Here is a 12,922-nt window from a genome sequence, read left to right on the forward strand (position 1 = left end):
AAAAATAAAAATAATAATAAAAGATTCAAGACAGCGAGAAAACATAGTCCACAACGCCAACCACAATTTTTTTATTAATAATTATTTAAACTTGGAGGGGTGGTTTTTTCTGTAATTTTCAAACCTAGATCAATCGATGCTACGGTCAAATGTCTGAAAACTAACGGCGATGGCCATAGTGAGACAATTTTTCAAGTACATGGGGGCAAATCGATGCAATTGAGAGTAGAAGGGGGTAAAGTGATAACGAGCCAAAGTATAAGGGGGCAAATTGATGAATTGAGAGTACAAAGGGGTAAAGTGATATCGAACCAAAGTACAAGGGGGCAAATCGATGCAATTGAAAGTACAAGGGGGTAAAGTGATATCCAGGCAAAGTACAAGGGGGAAAAGTTGAATTTACCCAAAGAATTAATACATATGTGCTTGACTATAATATTACTGTAACACTAGTAATATTACCGTCAACCAGAGTAATGTTATTGTGTGTACAATAATATTATTATGCTATTCCGTCAACAACTCAAACAAAACAAAAACCCACAAAAATAATAATATTGATGTGGTTGACAGTAATATTATTGTGTTTATAGTTATATTACTGTCAACGACAATAATATAATTACGTTGACTTGTCAACAAATCAAACAAAAAAAAACCAAAAAAATAATAATATTGTCGTTGACTCTAATTGTACTGTCAACGACAGTACAATTACATAAATGTATAGTTAACGACAGTACAATTACGTTAATGTATTGTCAACGGCAATACAATTACGTTAATGTACTGTCAGTGACAGTATCTTTACGTTAATATATTGTCAGTGGCAGTATAATTACTATACAATTACGGTCAACTTTTAGTGCCGGACGTAAAAAAACGGATAAAAAATGTAGGAGAAAAAAAATTCACTAAACAAAGTCAACACTGGAAACCGGCGTCAGAAAACATACCTATAAAAAAATCGAAAAAGTCAACGCCGAAGACTGGCGGTTAATGCTACAAACCGACAACGGAAAAAACAGACAAGAAAAAAATATCGAAAAGTCAACGGTGGAAACCGGCTGCAAAATAATAATTTCAGAAAAAAAAAAAGTTCAAAAAAAAAGAGTCAAAATTGGATTTTTGTGGTAAAAAGTTATTAAATTGGGGTTACAATTAAGAATTTGGTGTAAAGAATTTGGGGTAATTTTTTCACATACTTTAATTTTTCCTTTATTTATAACAAATATTAAAGGGATGAGCTTATTGGCAAAAGAGATATATCCCATAAACCTAGAATAATAAAGATGGTTGATGAGGAACTTATGCACAAAAACCCCGAGCTATATTTATTTGGAAGGCAAAAAAGTTGGATGTCTCACTTGTAATTAAGTGTCCTTGTCATGGGCCTATTTGCCGTTTAAATTTATACCATAAAGATAATAGTAAATTGTCAAAAAAAAAAAAAATACATGTTACTCCATAGTCCATATTATTAATGTCAAACACAACTACCCGAAAACGCAAGTAAACAAAGAATAAGTCCCGCAAGGGATGACCTAGCGGTTGGAGAACATGTGTCAATTGATACATGTTTGTATCCCTTTGCCAACGGTCACTAATTGGAGCTTATCACACATAGTTAGCTTAGTGTGATTTACATTTAAAATATATATAAATTAATAAATTAAAAAAAAAAGGTAAACAAACAAAGAATAGGCACATATAAATATCCCACATAGAAAAAAGACACAACTATGAACTTAGGCGAAGAAATTAATAGAAGCACACAACACCCATTAAATTCACGCAGCTGCGCGGTACGCACATAGCGAACTATTCTTTCGCCTTTTACTAAAGAATACCGTGAGTTTGCCGCTTTTCAAGCAGCATACACCTCTTTTTGGATGATTTTTTTCCTCTTTAGGAATTAGCCCCATTAATTTTAGTTTAAATATTTATTTTTGTCAAACATCAAATTACACCGTATATAGTTAAATAGAATAACACCTGTTATATATTAATTGAGGCTTTTCCAGTTAGCAATAATTTTATTAAAAAAAATGTTTATCGACACATTAGCGTCTAATTTTATTAAAAAATAGTTGTTCACTTCATTCAAAAAATCATATCCTAACGTAATTGAAGTTTAAATAGTTTCCTACTAATTGCTCAATTTTTGGCTTACGAGATGATATTATAATCAAATTCGATTTTCAAATACAGGTCTTGTTGATTATGGAGTATCTTAAATTTTGTTTTCTTTTCTTTTGGATTTAAACAAAATTGTGTGTACATAATTATATATTCTTGTAGAAATATGGCAACAAGGTTTTTTACCTTTATTTTGTTGATTGTGCTTCAAACGGAGGGTTTTCTTGTGGTTAGGGAAGCATTTCAATTATTAAATGAAAAATACTAAAGAAAGTTTGTTATGGTTGTCCCACATCGGTTGATTAAACTATAAATAGTGAGAAGAGAGTTATATAAATTGAAGAAATTTGAGTACGAAACTTACTTACCTGGACGGGGTCAATAGGCGATCAATAAGACCTATGGCCTATGCTGGTGACCTCCATTGCACTTTGGAGGGGCGCCTACGTAAGGTCGGCCCAAGAGGCCGAGCCTGCGTCATAATTTGTGATAGTGGGGGTCTGCGTTCGCGCGGCCCTTGCCCAACATTAGTTTAAACTTTAATTAATTGATAAAAGGTAAATTACAAATACCCCCCTAAGGTATGGTTAAATTACAAAAACCCCCCTCTTGTTTGGATAATTACATCTACCCCCCTCAACTATGATTTTTTCTTACCTTTATGGTGCCAAATTCAACATAGTCATCTAGATTCCGTGAAATGTGCTCTAGTTTGTACTCTTTGTGTAAAAAATACAGTTTTCGATGCACCACAAACTGATATATACAAGCTAAAAATCACATATTATGGTCATCTTGCTTCATAATGTAGAGTTTGAATGGGATAAAACGGGTACAAAAGTGATAATATTCCATATAATCTCGAAGATTCCACTAAATTTGATGAGTTGAGGGGTTGGTTGTAATTATCCAAACAAGAGGGGTGTTTTTGTAATTTGGTCATACCTCAGGGGGGTGTTTGTAATTTACCCAATTGATAAATTACAACAAACCCCCTTAGGTATGATCAAATTAAAAAAAAAAAATTATCTTATTTGGATAATTATATCTACCGCTCAACTATGAATCTTCTTACACCTCCACCCTTAAAGTGTCAAATTCAACATAGTCATCTAGATTCCGTAGAATGTGCTCTAGTTTGTACTTGTTTTATGTAAAAATACAGTTTCTGATGCACCAAAAGTTGATATATATACATGCCAAAAAACACATCTTATGATCATCTTTCTTTAAAATCTGGAGCTCGAATAGGATAAAACGAATACAAAAATGGTAATATTACATATAATCTAGAAGATTCCACTAAATTTGAAACCGCAAGGGTGGACGTGTAAGAAGATTTATAGTTGAAGGGTGATTGTTATTACCCAAACAAGAGGGGTTTTTCCGTAATTTGATCTTACCTCAGGAGGAAGATTGTAATTTACCCTTATTTAATTAAATTGTTTGTATTTGGAAACCTGTATTAAAAAGTTTGAACCAAAATGAATAATATTGCATGTAATTTTGTAAAATTAATGCAACATTATTGTTTTTTTTTTTTTCTTTTGAAAACTTATTTGAACTAGTACTGTTTTGCGCAATGTTATTAGAACCGGACTGAATCGGCAGGTCGGACCGGTTCGACCGTGACCCGGTAATAAAACGGTCCAGTCTGACATCTAAAACCGAAAAAATCGAAAACCGGGGTCAAATGACCAAAATCCGGTTCGACCAGGTAAAACCCGAGAACCAACGAGTCAGTCAAGGAACCCGGTTTTTGGCCAGAACGTCTCGAATCACCTCTCAGTTGGTTATTTGTGGCTATATTTGAGTGAACCTTCACAGACTTAGTAGTGGGTGGCTGGATATCGTCATGAGTGGTCGAAGGATTGTCGGATATGATCATGGGTGATCGAATAGGAGTGGCCGATTGCCGGATTTGAAGAATAAAAAATAGAAAAATATAGAGTGTAAGTAATAAAATATAGTAAAAAAAATGAGGTGAAGTATATAAAAGGGAAAATAATAAGAGAGAGGTTAAAAATATAAAGAAAATAATTCATTAAAATTAATAAAATAACTGCATATTAAAAAAATCAAAAACCCGGTTGAACCGGTTCAACCCTATAAACCCATGACCAAAATGGTCGTCCGGTTCTATAGCCGGTCCGGTTCTGATAACATTGTTTTTTGCGTATAGTATTGTAATATTTGGTATATTTAAAAAAATATTTGAACTAATACTTTTTTTAGCATTTTAATTGAACTTAGCAATGGAACTTGAGCGACAGTGACTGCAAGAATGTCCCGCGGCGTTTCAACGAACAATGTATGCAACAATGCCGATTCTTCTCCTCAAAGAATAATTCTTTTCTGCTGCCCTTTGTTAAGGGTATATTTTTACACTTATTCATACCTTTTAATTGGAGCTTTTGGTGTATTTTATTGATAATTAGTGCTTAAATTGTTGATTTATTGTGTTTTTGGGTACAAATTGAAGAATTGGATAAGTAGGGGATCAAAACTGCAATTTTGAAGAAAATATGGGCGAAAAGTGAAGAAGTCAAAAACCTGAAGAATAAGAGCCCAGACGGCCGTCCGAGAAATACACTAGGATTTCGGACGGCCGTCCGAATATTTTCATGACAGAACAAAGTCTCTGGAATTGAGACGACCGTCTGGAATTTGAACTGCAAATCCAAACGGCCGTCTGAGAAGACGTAGAGGCGCAGTAAAGGAATTCTAATTACACAAGGAAACTACCTTATTTTCCAAGTTTTCCACCCGATGTAAGACCAAGTCACGCACACAATTAGGCATCAATCTTTTTACGCAAATTCAAGAGCAAAGAAGATCAACGAAGACTCAAGCATAATTTTTCTTATTTAATTTATTTATTTCATTTTATTTATCATAAGAATCATGAGTAGCTACGTCTTTATTTCTAGGATTTTATTTGAACCCTATGTGGGATTTATGAACTCAATTCTATGATTTTATGCAAGTTTTAATTCTGGATTATTTTCTACTTGTTTTATTAAGTTCATGAAATTGGCCACTTTATGTGCTTTTATGTTAGTCGCATGAATCGGAAGATCGGGTAAATAATTAGAACTGTGGTAGAATAGCCTTTGTGGTATTAACATAGGAATATAGTTAATCTCTTAGGTAGCCATTATTTAGATTTGTACTTAATGATGTGTTCTAAAATTAATTGCGTAGGAAAACTGTAATTGAATCTAGAGTATTAGAATCGTAATACACGCGGAAGAGGGTTATGATTAATTTAGCATCTCAAGTTAATAATACGAGTTAATTGCTTGCATAATTGAAAAAATTGAGAGATTAATAATCACATAGGGAGAAGAATAAAATCCTAGGCTTGTTTTATCTAATTAAATCTTCGTTTTAAATTGGTTTTTTTGCTCTGCTCTTTTTAATTTACTTTAGTTTAATTTAGTTAATTATCTTTAATTAGACTGTGTAGGGTGGACTTGATAACAATTGGTATGATTTAACGTCTAGAATTAAATAGTTAAATATTCTCTATGAAATCGATACTTAAACTTAAAAATCCACTTTATTACTTGTACTATATGTGTACTTGCGTGTAGGTATTACATCCAACAATCTTTTCGTTATATGTATAGAATGCTTTTTAATTATTATTATTGTTATATAAAAAGGCAAAAATCACCCCGAACCCATTTGGAACGTAACACACCCATCTAGAACACATAAAGACACAAAACCAACACGAGAGACTCTTTCACAGGTAGGAATGATGGATCAATAACGCGTTCACTCTAGTATCATATTTAACTAGTAATATATGCACGATGATATATATATATATATATATATATATATATATATATATATATATATATATATATGATGCTAATTACTTAGATCACCTGGGGTAGTGTAGAAAAGGAACTGGGAGAGCAAAACAGATCAGTAGCTTGACAACTTGATGATCCTGAGGTACCTGCGATCAAGTAAACTAGGCCGGGGGTTGATCCGGCGGAAACCCCTCCGACGCTCAAGTCAGACGTGCTGATAGAGGAAATAGTCCAGAGAATACAGTTAATAGTATTGCTCAGTTAATAGGACGTACCTTAAGGAATGAGTTCAAACCTTTATTTATAGCTTAGTTGAGATTGTTGGGCCCAAACCTTACTTGAAGGTGATTGGGCCTCGGTGATAATAGTCTTCGATATTGGGCTCGTGGCCCAATAGGTAAATAATTTGTAGGCCCATTGGGTTGGGTCAACTAGGCATATCATTAAGCCCCCCACTCTCGAGTCTATGTGGGGGCCATGTTGAAATGAGTGACAGATCGTGTCGAGAGTGAAAATTGTAGTGGTCGATGGTGTGCGAAAACGCGTTGGACCATGTGTCGGAGGGGCGTGAATGCGGATTGAGGTTGCTCTGAGCGAGTTGTCTCATCGTGGGAGTTGTTTCGCAGCGAGTCTTATTATAGAGCGAGGTGGTTGCACGTGGGAGTTGCCTTGCAACGAATTTGTAGTATCGAGCGAGTTGGCTCCTCGTGGGAGTTGTCTCGCTGCGGGTTGTGGTACCGAGCGAGTTGGCTCTTCGTGGGAGTTGTCTCGCTGCGGGTTCGTAGTACCGAGCGAGTTGGCTCCTCGTGGGAGTTTCCTCGCTGCGGGTCGTAGGATGGAGCGAGTGGTCTCCTCGTAGGAATTATCTCGCTGTGGGTTCGTAGACCCGAGGGAGTTGACTCCTCGTGGGAGTTGCCTCGCAACGGGTTATATGACTGAGTGAGTTATCTTCTTGTGGGAGTTGTCTTGCTGCCGGTTCTAGTAACAAGCGAGTTGGCTCCTCGTGGGAGTTGTCTCGCTACGGGTTGTAGTACCGGGCGAGTTGGCTCCTCGTGGGAGTTGTCTCGCTGCGAATTGTGGGACGGAGCGAGTGGTCTCCTCGTGGGAGTTATATCGCTGTGGTTATTAGACCCGAGGGAGTTGGCTCCTCGTGGGAGTTACCTCGCAACGGGTTATAGGACGGAGCGAGTGGTCTCCTCGTGGGAGTTATCTCGCTATGGTTTCGTAGACCCGAGGGAGTTGGCTCCTCGTGGGAGTTGTCTCGCTGCGGGTTGTAGGACAGAGCGAGTGGTCTCCTCGTGGGAGTTATCTCGCTATGGTTTCGTAGACCCGAGGGAGTTGGCTCCTCGTGGGAGTTGTCTCGCTGCGGGTTGTAGGACGGAGCGAGTGGTTTTCTCGTGGGAGTTATCTCGCTGTGGTTTCGTAGACCCGAGGGAGTTGGCTACTCGTGGGAGTTGCCTCGCAACGGGTTATATGACGGTGCGAGTTTGCTCCTCGTGGGAGTTGTCTCGCGGTGGGTTTGTCTCGTAAGCCCCCCACTCTCGATTCGATGTGGGAGCCTAGTCGAAAATGATACCGGATCGTGTCGAGAGTATATCGGTGTCGTGGTGTACCGATAACTGTTGGTGGTGCGGAGAAATAATAATTTTTATTTATTATTGGAGAGCACGAGCGATTTGGTGAGGCGCGTTAGAGAGCGCGCGCGATTTGGTGAGGCGCGTAAAATCCGGGCGCAATTCGGTAGAGCGTGCGATTTGGTGAAGCGCGTTAAAATTTTCGCGCGATTTGTTGAAGCGCATAAAATTTCGGGCGCGATTTGAAAGAGCGTGTCAAAATTCGCTCGTAATTAGATTGCCTTAGAAGCCGCGCGCGATAGCCATGTGAAAGGAGCCGCACGAATTGGCATGTGAGGGGAGCCGTACAAACTAGAGCCGCGCGGCTTGAAGCCGCATGATTTGGCATGTGAGGACGAGCCGTGCACGGAGCCCGAGGGTGGAGAGAGAAATGTTGCAACAGAGCTTGGGATGTGCGTGATGTCACACCCACGTGCTGCCCCACCCTCCCTTATCTCTCTCATTTTCTTCTCTTTTTATCTTTCTTTTTCTTTTTCCTTTTTTTTTTTTTGTTTTAATTACTGCCGCGCGCGAGGACCGAGGCGCGCGACTGACAGAACGTGTGGCACCCCGCGCGCATGCTTTGCACGCTCCAAGTCCATCTCTTTTTTTTTTTCTTATTTTGATGCCGTGCGCGTATCGATGCGCGCATTTTGGACGATGCGTGGCTACCGAGGCTCCCTTGAGCCAATCGCGCGTTGCTGATGTGCGCGCGTTTATTTTTCTTGTCTTTTTTTTTTTTTTAATCTTATCATTTTTCTTCTTCTTCTTTGTCTTCTTATTTCTTCTTCTGGGGTCTCGCGTGTGCGATTTTACCCCCCCACCCCCCCCCCCCCCCCCCCCCCCCCGTTTTTTTTTTTGGTGGTTGATGTTCACCCCTTGGGATGTTCTATTTTTTGAGTAGGAAGATTATACTCGTCTCTTGCGATGTGATGTGAACCCACTTGGGGTTGAAAGGTAAGGGTGATGCCCAACCTTGGGATGGGTTAACCACCCACTGTAGGATGAGGCGCTCGAGACCTATGGTCTGAGGTGAATGCACACGGTTGTGTCGTTGCTTCAGTGACAACACGAGTTGAAGTTTTCGTGGTCGTATGCTGAAGGTTCTTGTCGGTTATCTGAACCGTTAGAAGAGCAAGTAGAAGTTGATATTGTTGAAGTTTCGGCGATCATACGCTGAAGGTCCTCTTCGGTTATCTGAACCGTTCGAGGGGGCGCGGAAGTAGGCCCCCAGAGAGTCGATGACCCATGGCGAGCAAAATATTTTGGGGGCACTATAAACCCCCAGGGAGTCGATAACCCTTGGCGAACGAAATATTTTGGGGGCAAATGTAAGCCCCCAGGGAGTCGATAACCCTTGGCGAGCGAAATGTTTTGGGGGCACTGTATACCCCCAGGGAGTCGATAACCCTTGGCGAGCGAGATATTCTGGGGCCAGAGGTAAGCCTCCAGGGAGTCGATAACCCTTGGCGAGCGAAATATTTTGGGGGCAGATGTAAGCCTCCAGTGAGTCGATGGCGGTGGTGCCATAGGTGGCTCCACATGTGGAGCAGGTGCTGGTATCGCGTTGGGAGCATTTGCTCCCATCGTGGCGATATATTGGTTCATGGCCTCTGTGGCAGCGCGAGTTGAAGCTTCTGCTATCATGCGTTGAAGCGCATCCTATGTTATTTGAACCATTCGAGGAGCAGGGAGTGGTGGATCGGCGAGTGGTGGGTCCCGAGGGGGAATCACCTGAACCTCGCGAGGCGGATCCATGAGACGTGGAGGTGGCAAGCCAGAGCCTCCACGAGGTGGGAGGTCGTTAGTTGTGTCATTTTCTCTCCGAGCAGATGCCTCAGGAGGATCTTGTTGGCTACGTGATCTGGTTTGCATCGTTCCCACAGACGGCGCCAAAATGATGATGCTAATTACTTAGATCACCTGGGGTAGTGTAGAAAAGGAACTGGGAGAGCAAAACAGATTAGTAGCTTGACAACTTGATGATCCTGAGGTACCTGCGATCATAGAACACGTAAACTAGGCCGGGGGTTGATCCGGCGGAAACCCCTCCGACGCTCAAGTCAGACGTGCTGATAGAGGAAATAGTCCAGAGAATACAGTTAATAGTATTGCTCAGTTAATAGGACGTACCTTAAGGAATGAGTTCAAACCTTTATTTATAGCTTAGTTGAGATTGTTGGGCCCAAACCTTACTTGAAGGTGATTGGGCCTCGGTGATAATAGTCTTCGATATTGGGCTCGTGGCCCAATAGGTAAATAATTTGTAGGCCCATTGGGTTGGGTCAACTAGGCATATCAATATATATATATATATATATATATATATATATATATATATATATATATATATATATATATATATATATATATATATATATATATATATATTGGTGCTTTTTCCACCTCCAAATTATCTCAATTCACCACCAAGTTTATTTAAAAGTCAAAAAATACCCTTAAAATTTATAATCCACCACCCTCCCATGCTTATTTTCTCATCCTGTGTTAATTCAACTAAACAATTTCAAATGGTAAAACAAGATTCTAATAATCGTCTCATCTGAATCAGTTACTGGGCGGATTGCGCTGAATGAAATGTAACACATTTTCAAATTTTAATCCACTAAAAACAACAATATCAAAAATCTCGATTTTTTTTGTAATTATTATTACACAAGCATTCTTAATTTAATTTATTTCTCCAATAACGTGAATTCTTGCTCCTTGTGACCTTCTAGTATTTTCTCTGACGAAGCTGTCGTTCACTTAAAGTGGAGATGATGAGATTTTGTAGTGAAGACTCTAGTGAAAATGGTGGAATTTTTTATTTTTTTTTTGTAAATATTTTAATTAGTTTGGTGGTGAACAATTTTTAAATTTGTACAAAATATATGTGAAAGAGGAAAAAAGGGTAAAATAGTAAATATATTCAATTTAGTGGTGAAATAAGATATTTTGAGGGTATAAATAACACGTCTTTATTTTTAATATGTACTCCATCCGTTCCAAAATAATTGACGTTTTAAGTTATTGCACGCATATTAACAAAACTAATAAATATGTATGAATTTTAGAGAGAAATATATTGTGACGAAACTACCAATGTCATTAATTCAATTTTTATTAAGGGGCCATTAACAATAATACTCTCGTATAGAAAAAATTGGTGATCTGCCCATACCATAATTCTTCCTTTGTGATAACCCCTAGAATATTTATTCTCAATATTGCCCTTGAAGCAATATAATTATCACAATTTATAGCACCTAAAAATAATTTTCGAAATCCCTAATAATATGGGCCCCTAAATCCCTATTAATTACCAATAATATTTGTTGTCCCTATTCAAATTACATAAAATTCGATGAAGAAGACGCACGAATGTGAAAACTCCCTCAAATCCACCAGTGTACTATCGATAAAGATCTACAAATCAGAATCTAATTTCAATTATATATTCACTAACCCAGACGCTAAAATACCCTAACCCCCCATGTCCAATGTAATTAGAGTCTACCTACATGTCCGGCGTCTCCGTTCAGAACCTGATATTGAGAGAACATTTAGGTCAAGTCCTTAAGGGATACCCGAGGTGAATCACGTCTCCGTTTCACAGCCCGAGCTATGTTTCCTAAAATCAAACGAGAAATCCTCTCTCGAGTTCATTCGCATTTACAATCAATTCAATTGTTGGTCAAACAATCGAAAGCATTTAATACAGAAAAACATAAACATAATCAAAGAACGACTAATAGATCACATATCTGGAAATCAAAATCAATATAAACAAGGTTTCATTTCCCTAAAAGAAAATGCTCAGTTCCTTACAAACATAGCATCAAAATGAAGAACACGAGAAATCATAAACTAAACGTAAAGAAAAAGCTTATGAAAAAACCGAGTCGAAACCCTCGTCGAAACTTCTCGCGAGGAACTGGCGAAAATAAAAAAAAAAGTCGATTAATAGGTCGAAGGGGAAGTGTTGAAGTCTCCAGTTGTAGATGAAGCTTGTTCTATTTATAGGGGGCTTGCAAAACACAAATATCTTGCCTCGAATTGTGCACCGCCTTGCCAGATTGCGATACGGGAATGTTGAATCGCGATCTGGTTCTTGTTAAAAAAATGTCTGTGAGACCCCCCAGATCGTGATACAGGAAGGTTGGATCGCGATCTGGGTCTTGATCGAAAAACTTTCTGTAAGACCCCCCGATCGCGATACATGAAAGATGTGTTCGGGATCAGACACGTGTATGCAGCGGAATACAAATTTTTTTATTTTATTTATATAAACTAATTTATATAAACAAACACGTGCATAATAATTACAATTAATTGCGTATCTTTTCGCTTCCAATCACCGACAAACATGCTTGCATATATAATTAATTTAAATGACATAAATTAAATCATCATAGCATGCTCGCGAAATTAAATCAAATAATTAACATGATCAACGAACGATTCACATAAACACATAATCGAACATATAGATTCATGTGATTCAGTAATCAATTAACATACATTAATCTCAATTAATATAAATTAATTAATACATGTATATTAATTAAGGAAAACGATATGTTACCCTTGAAGCATGAATCGAATGAAGACTCGAGAAGATGGCTAGCCGCTCTTCCCATCCTATTGATCCAACCTGTTTGCTGATCTGAAATTACGGTCTTGCTCCGACTTCAATATCTCCATGATCATTTACTGGATCGACAATTCCTTCTGGAAGATTGTATATTTATGAGTAGTGAAAAGCTTCTGTCAAAATTTCAAGTCCATCCGATCACCGATTGATTTATGGAGAATTTTCTTGCCGGACTGCGCAGAAAATTCGAGAGCAGTTTTTCAGACTTGCCTTCTCGCATCACCGGCTTGTGGCGGCACGTGGGGCCGCGTGGTGACGACCCTCGTGGCGGCGTTGGCGGCATAATAATATTCCTCCTCTTAGGTTTCACCTCGTATATTTCCACTATCCACGCAACACTAGATACGTGATAGGCTAAGTACAACGAAGACGAACGAAGGGAAAAGGAAGATGCCGATGCGACGGCGACCGGCGGCGGTGCGGCGGCTACTGGCGGATGTAGGGTTTCGGCTACAAGGTGGAAGGCCATGGGGAGAGAAGCTAGGGTTTCAAGATTACTTTTTGTAATATTTCCTATTTATATGCTCCTTGTGAAAACCCTAACAGGCCTTAAGTTGGATTAGGCTCAACAACTTAAGTTCACTCTCTTTCTCGGCTCGTTTCTAACAAACGAATGCTCACAAAAATATAAAAATTATATTTTGACAACGAGCACAAATTCTCGTCGATACGAGTACCACTTTCCA

General features: G+C 38.8%; 2 non-coding genes across 2 annotated transcripts; both read left to right on the top strand.

Moving 5' to 3' along the window:
* Positions 1-1,796: 1,796 nt before the first annotated feature.
* LOC148767566 (U5 spliceosomal RNA) lies at positions 1,797-1,917 on the top strand. Its single transcript, XR_016034148.1, has one exon. It is a non-coding gene; the product is annotated as a U5 spliceosomal RNA (small nuclear RNA).
* A 582-nt stretch (positions 1,918-2,499) lies between these two features.
* On the top strand, positions 2,500-2,659 carry LOC148767567 (U1 spliceosomal RNA). The gene has a single exon (XR_016034157.1). It is a non-coding gene; the product is annotated as a U1 spliceosomal RNA (small nuclear RNA).
* The last annotated feature ends 10,263 nt before the right edge of the window (positions 2,660-12,922 follow it).

The sequence above is a fragment of the Erythranthe guttata genome, chromosome 10, assembly GCF_056151865.1.
Source record: "Erythranthe guttata isolate IM_541 chromosome 10, IM_541, whole genome shotgun sequence".
NCBI lineage: Eukaryota > Viridiplantae > Streptophyta > Magnoliopsida > Lamiales > Phrymaceae > Erythranthe > Erythranthe guttata.